This window comes from Macrotis lagotis, chromosome 3 (genome assembly GCF_037893015.1).
Source record: "Macrotis lagotis isolate mMagLag1 chromosome 3, bilby.v1.9.chrom.fasta, whole genome shotgun sequence".
Taxonomy (NCBI): domain Eukaryota; kingdom Metazoa; phylum Chordata; class Mammalia; order Peramelemorphia; family Peramelidae; genus Macrotis; species Macrotis lagotis.
Genome location: NC_133660.1, coordinates 281,748,145 through 281,753,781, shown reverse-complemented (window position 1 = coordinate 281,753,781; position 5,637 = coordinate 281,748,145).

Below are 5,637 nucleotides of genomic sequence, written 5' to 3'. Positions count from 1 at the left end.
TTTTTATTATTTTTTCCCGCCAAGCGGAAAAGGTTTTATTTTATAATTATTGTGATTTCCCATGGCCCTGCCTGGCCCTGTGGAAGGGATCTGCTTGTCCCCTACACCTCCTATTCCCCAGGCCATCTAGTACCACTGCTCTGACTTCACTCCAGGGACCAGGAGGCCAGGCAGGGGCTGATCTGGGGAAAGGCCCTACCCCTTTCCTGGGGAGGGAGAAGACAGCCCACCTCTTCCCTGGCTTGTCCTCCATGGAATGGGCAAGGCCCCCTGCTCTGGGATGGCCCCTGAGAACCCCAGCCATTGTGGTGGGTCAAGGTACCCCTTGACTGTGCCACTCGGGGTTTCTGCAGTCATGGGAGTGGGCAGGATTGGGGACCCACCTGACACCCTTCACCGCAGTGCCCCACTAGGACTGCTGCCTGAGCGCCAGCTCAGAAGTTGGGGGATCTGCCCTTTGGCCCCCTCCCCCAAACCATTGTAGGGTCACTATGGGGGCCAAGGACATCCTCTTACATGTGCCAACTCCCTGCTTTGGCACCATTCACGAAGGCAGGCTCTGGCCTGAACTTGAGGAGCCGTGCGGCTGAACAAGATGAACCAGTCTCTGCCAAGCATTGCCATGATCTCCCCTCCCCCTCCTCCCTGGCCCCCGCCCTGCCGACGCCTCTGCCCCGCTTGGCAGGGCCCTGGAAGCTTTCTCAGATTGTGCCAAATGGACCAGGCCTCCTGCTCGGCTTAGCCACACATTTCACTGGTGAGCACAGGTTTCTATCCAACTGCCCCCCCCCCCAAGGAGTTTCAGAGCCCTCGTGCTCCCTGGGGACCACGGCTAAGCGTGGAGCTCCTTCCTGCCCCAGCCGGCTGGCGGGACTCTGTCACTGTCTCTCCCTGGGGCTGGCTGTGCCCATGGCCTTGCCCTGGCCCCACTGCTGAAGCCCCTCCCTGGGCGCCACCGCATGTTCCCAGCCTCCCTCATCCTAGTCCTGTTGCTGCTGCCACTGCCGCCGCACAGTGTGTGATGTTCCCCCCCACCCCACCGGGGCTGGGTCTGTGTGTGACGCCCCTGCTACCATCGCGCCTACCTCCCCACCCACCAACACTCCATGTGCGTTTCTTTGCCGATTTTTGAATGTGATTTTAAAGAGTGGAAAAAAAAGATTGAGTTTTTATAAAAAAAAAAATGGTGCCTGTCTGCATGGTCTTTGTGACTTGTGTCTGTCTATGCTCTCCTGCCTGGGGCTGAGTGGGGGAGGCTCAGGAGTCAGTGCAGAAAGGGTGAAGCGGGACTCCCCCAGCCTGTCTAGAGAGCACGGCAGGCACCGGCGGCCTGCCGAAGGGCCATCCTGCCTGGCCCCATCTCCCAGGGATTCCTGACTCACCACCCACACCCAAGAGAACTTTTTCCCATCTGCATTTCACTCCAGGAGGATGGCAATGTGGTCAAAGGCTCTGGGTTCCAATCCTAGCTTCAACCATCTGTAAATCTTGGTGCTAGAAGGTTTTGAGGCAGAGAATGACCTCTTTGACCTTGAGAGAGACCTCCTGTGGTGGAGAAGATGAGATGACTGAGGAGACAGGTTGGTTCACGCTGTTTACTAAGCAATGGCTCAACACTCTGCATGTTCCTGGTCTCCCAAGTATGAGGAGACAGATAACCAAGTGAGACCAATCAATAAAAAGGAAATAGTGCATCAAGTAATCTGATTTCTAATCAAAGGAAAGGTTAGGAGGGGGCCAGTAAATGAGTGCCATTTGTGAAATCAGAAAAAGGGGGACCCCAGAACACGACACAAGCTGAAGGATGAAGATGGGGCCAGTTTTCAGATTAGACACATACGCCCCATCATGAGGTGGCATCTTCATTATCAGAACCAACCTGAGGAAGGGTCTCTCGGCAGCGGGTAGGGGTGCTTGGCCCCCCCACTACACAGGGCTAGGCTCAAACAAAGCCTTTCTCCATTTCCTACACCTGAATCAAAGGTTTCTCACAGGACAGAATTTGAAAGGATCAAGTTTTTAGTTAAAGAGTGGTGCCCGTCTGCATGGTCTTGGGGACTTGGGTCTGTCTATGCTCTCCTGCCTGGATAGAAAGGGAAGTTAGCTGGCGCCAGTCAAGTCACAAGATAGTGGCCGGCTGCTTCTCCTACATCACACACCTAGCTGCTTGCAGTCCCAAGCCCCTTGGCCTCTTCCCCTCTGCACCTCAGTTTCCTCCTTTGTAAAATGGGTTGAATCAGATGATCTCTTGGAGCTCAGTCATGGTCTCCAAAACCTAGCTGTCTGAGGCCAGAGCAAGAGGCAGTCATCTAATTTGTTCTAATTTAATTTAATCTAGCTAATGCTCCTCTGTGCTGCCTAATTAGCATGGGAGGGCTGGCCCGGGCAGAGCCCCTGGCTCTTGGCATGTGGCATGGTAATAAAGGCCTGAGGCCTACTCCTCCCCTAATGTTGCCCCAGGAGCCTGGTGTTCAGTACAGGCCGGACCTCCTCTCACAAGTGCCGAGCTTGGGCCCCTGGAGAGAGAAGGAAGACTCTGGGGACTTTGCCAGGCCTCTGTGGCTCTGCCAAGCTCAGAAAGCACCTGTTTGGGCAGTGTTCACACAAGCTTTGAACTCGGGGGACCACGAGGCCCAGGGGAAATCCCCAGGCTAGAACTTCCCTCTTCCTCCCCCCAAGTGGCTTGTTGGCCAACTTTCTCCTTTAGTGAGCCTGCAGAGGCAGTCTCTGCCTTGGCAGTCTCTGCCTTGGCCCTCGCTGCCTCCTTCTCCAGAGCCCTGTCCTTGCTTGCCTGGGAAGATGGTCCACCCAGTGAGGCAGGGGTTTACACCCCTGTTTGACACTCTTCTTCAGGCCCACACCTTGGTTCCTGTTGGGTGCTCTTGGACAAATGTTTCTGGAACTCCCCAAACGAGGAGGTCCTTCCCCTGAGGCAAATCTAGGTCCTGTCCTCAGAGATGAGGGTCTTTCTCATCCCCATCTGTCGTGCTTCATCCTACAAGTGGCTCTTAACCACCTGCTGCCCAATGCAGGTCATTTCACTGAACCATCTCCCCTTCCCACAGCATCCCTTGGGCACTCTCCTCTGGAGACAGTCCTGCCTGCCAGAGGCTGCCCGTCCACACCATCATCTAACAGAAGCCCCAAGCTTCCTTCAACAAACAGCTCAGGTGTCACCTCCAATGGAAGATCCTCCCAGGATGTCCTGGGCGGGGGGGGGGCATTCTCTCCCTTTTGAAATGACTTGGCCTTACTTTGCATCCATTTTGAATTAGTTTGCTTATATGTATACGTTAAATTAGGCTGCCTAAGATACAACCTAGATCCGTTTAACTGAGATACATGTTGAATTCTTCCTCCCATCGAGAGGACAGGGATTGTTTCATTCCTGTCTGTATCCCCCAATGACTAGTGAGGGCATACGGGTATAGGAGAGGCTTATAAATGTGCATTGAATTGAATCTGTAAAGATAAGAAAATGGTGGCCATAGTCATGCGGGGTGTATGGAGTGTTGGAGGACTTGCACCTCTGTGGTGAGGGCTACCAGACTCGCCCACCTTTGGTGTCTATCTGGCACTCAATCTCTTGTGGCGCCAAGAAGTTGAATCAGGTGCAACAGCCACACCCCAAGAAACCATCTCAGCAGACGGGCTAAACCAGGTTGAAGGGAACCAGCCGGCATCAAACCCAACTGTGAGTTAGGGGGTGTCTGCCCCAAGCATGTGAAGGCCTCCCCCAACAGAATAGGTTAGCAAGAATAAATTGTTCTGACAGCTTTGAAGCAGGTGCTGTGTAGTGCCTAGAGCTTGGTCAGACATCAGGGATGCCAAGAGCATCTAACCACATCCAGGGCCATCTCCAAGCATCTTGACTTTTGTTCTGCCACTGGACTTTGATGACTCTGGAGGGGAGTATGAGGCTGGTGACCTGGTGCAGCTCTGCCTCCCTTCAAACCAATTCATTCACAAGTCCAGACATTGCCTCATGATGTCATTGCTCCTCTTTGAAAATGAAGGTCAAACAACAATAGCAAGGAAGCATGCTGTGCCAGGCCCTGTGCTAATAATAAAATGCAAAGCTGGCAGAGCTGCGACCTATTCTGGAAAGCAGTTTGGGAACTAAGTCCAAAGAGGTTTAAACTGGGCATGCCCTTTGACCCAGCAGTTCTGCCACTTGGTCTGGACCCCAAACAGATACCAAAAAAAAAAGGGGGAAGGAAATATTTACAGCAGCTCTCTGTGGGTGGCATCAATGACTGAACACGTCAAGGTAAATTAGTGATGAAGGGAATGGTTTCAGAGAAACCTGAGGAGACTTGTATGAACTGAAGCCAAGTGAAGTGAGCAGAACCAGAACAGTTCATCCAGTGACAACATTATTATAAAGATAATCCACTTTGAAAGCCTTTAGGGCTCTGACCAGCAGAATTCCAAGGACCCATGAAGAAGCCTGCCACCTGCCTCTTGGCTGAGGGGATGTACTCAGAGTACAGACTGCAACATCCATTTTTCAGACATGTCCAGCAGGGGAATTGGATTGCACAACCATACATGTTTGTATGTATGTATGTTTGTATGTATTTGTAGCTGAGGTTTTGTCTTTTTTTCTTTCTCAGTAGTGGAAGGGAAGGTGGGAAGGAGAGAATGTGAATCTTCATTTAAAAAAAGAACTGGGGCAGCTAGGTGTCGCAGTGGATAGAGGACCGGCCCTGGAGTCAGGAGTCCCTGAGTTCAAATCCGACCTCAGACACTTAATAATGACCTAGCTGTGTGTCCTTGGGCAAGCCACTTAACACCATTTGCCTGGCAAAAACCTAAAAAAAACCCAAAACAACTAATTAAAATTAAATGCAACACAGGTCTGACCATGGCACTCCCCTTTCTCCAGAAATTCTGGAATCCAATCTAAAACCCTCTAGAAAGCTCTTCACCATCCCATCTGGTCCCAACCCATGTTTCCAAAACTATTTCATGATATCTCCTCTCCCCCCCCCACTCCTCCCACTGATCTGGTCAAACTGGCCTAAGAATGCCACCTCCCTAATGCTCCATTTTTCATGTCTGTGTCCTTTACTTTGATCATCATCCATGCTGGGAACACCTTCCACCCTCATTTCTGCCTCTTCCAGTCCTTAGAGATCAAATTGAGACTCACTGACCCATGCTCCTCAAGAAATGCCTCCACCCCAGCTGTTAGCACCCCACCACCATCTGATTAGATGGATAGAGATACACACACACACACACACACGCACTCACACACATACACACACAGAGCAAATATTTCTATATATGTATAGATCTTCAACTGGAAAAATTTTCTGGCACAACCCATTTATAGATGAGAAGAAAGGCCCAGAGAGGTGAAGGGACTTGCCCAAAGACACACAACTTTAGGGATAGGATTTGAAACCACGTCTTACTTGTTTTCTCCATTGTATTCTGATCACTAACCTTAAACTCATGTAGAATGGAAGCATCTCGAGAGTAGATGGCCAAACTCTTTTCTCGTGTCTTTGGCGCTGTGCCAAAGATTAGGTTGGTCCCTAATAAATGTTCTTTGACTGATATCTGTGTAAGCCAACTTGAAAGGGGTCAAGGAATGAGTGGGAGGTGAGGCTGGGGAGTGGAGGGAGA